This window comes from Alexandromys fortis, unplaced genomic scaffold, assembly GCF_014885135.2.
Source record: "Alexandromys fortis isolate MF-2015 unplaced genomic scaffold, M_Fortis_MF-2015_v1.1 scaffold_231, whole genome shotgun sequence".
NCBI lineage: Eukaryota > Metazoa > Chordata > Mammalia > Rodentia > Cricetidae > Alexandromys > Alexandromys fortis.
The window spans coordinates 1,571,906-1,573,113 of record NW_026068613.1 but is presented as its reverse complement, the minus strand read 5'-3'; positions in this window follow the sequence as shown (position 1 = coordinate 1,573,113).

Below are 1,208 nucleotides of genomic sequence, written 5' to 3'. Positions count from 1 at the left end.
TTAAATCCAATAATAAAGCACTTGATTATTCCCATAGCACCCATGTAACTAAGAAATCTATGGGCATATCTTTCCATGGCGGTTATTATTATAGTTCACAGCTATGTCAAACTACTGAAGGCCATTCTACCTGTGCTGGCTAGTTTTATGTCAACTTGAGATGTAAAAGAAAGTGAAAGCAGCTAACTTTCAGGAACTTCCAGGAACTGTCAAACTTCCAGGAAGACCTGCCCCCTTCTAGGGACCAGCTATAAAGTTTCAATTGCATGATAAAGGGATGGACTGAAAATTCTCAGCCTAGTATTAGATTTCTTTGCTTTTGTGTTGATGAAAATGTTTTCCTGAAAATTTTAGGAAAATTGCTTTTTTTTCCTCCCTGCATGGTCCACCCAGAGAAACATTTGAAGATAGTCAGAGGGTGGGGTTTTGTTTCTCAAAGTTGAATACTGCTGCCTTAATATCGAAAATTGATATAAAATGCTGTACAGCTTCTTAACAAGCTTATTCACTAAAAGCATCCTCTCTGCTACTTCTGACTAACAGGAAAATTATGAGCACTATATTATGTCATTGACTTTGGTCAATAGGCAATACCTGAGGACAGGACAAACATCTGCTAACAAATATTTTTTTGTCCTAAACTGTGAGTTCTTGTATCTATAAAATTAGTATAAATTTATAATTATCCCCTTGCCTACTCAGCTTCTCTGGGGTCGAGGACTATAGGCTCATTATCCTTCAATTTACAGATAATATCCACTTATAAGTGAGTACATACTATGTTTATCTTTCTGGATCTGAATTCCTCTCTAAGAATGGTTTTTTCTAGTTCCATCCATTTTCATGAAAATTCCAAGATGCCATTGATTTTTACCACTGATTTTTTTTTACCATTGATTTTTACCACCACTGTATAAATGTACCACATTTTCTTTATCTATTCTTCAGTTGAGGGGCATCTAGGTTGTTTCCAGGTTCTGGCCATCATAGATAATGCTGCTATGAACATACTTGAACAAATGTTCTTGTACTATGATTGAGCACCCTTTGGGTATATGCCCATGAGTGCTATTGCTAGGTCCTGGGGTAGGTTGATACCCAGTTTCCTGAAAACCCACCATACTGATTTCCATAGTGGTTGTCCAAGTTTGCATTCCCACCAGCAATGGAGAAGTGTTCCCCTTACTCACATCTTCTCCAGCATAAGC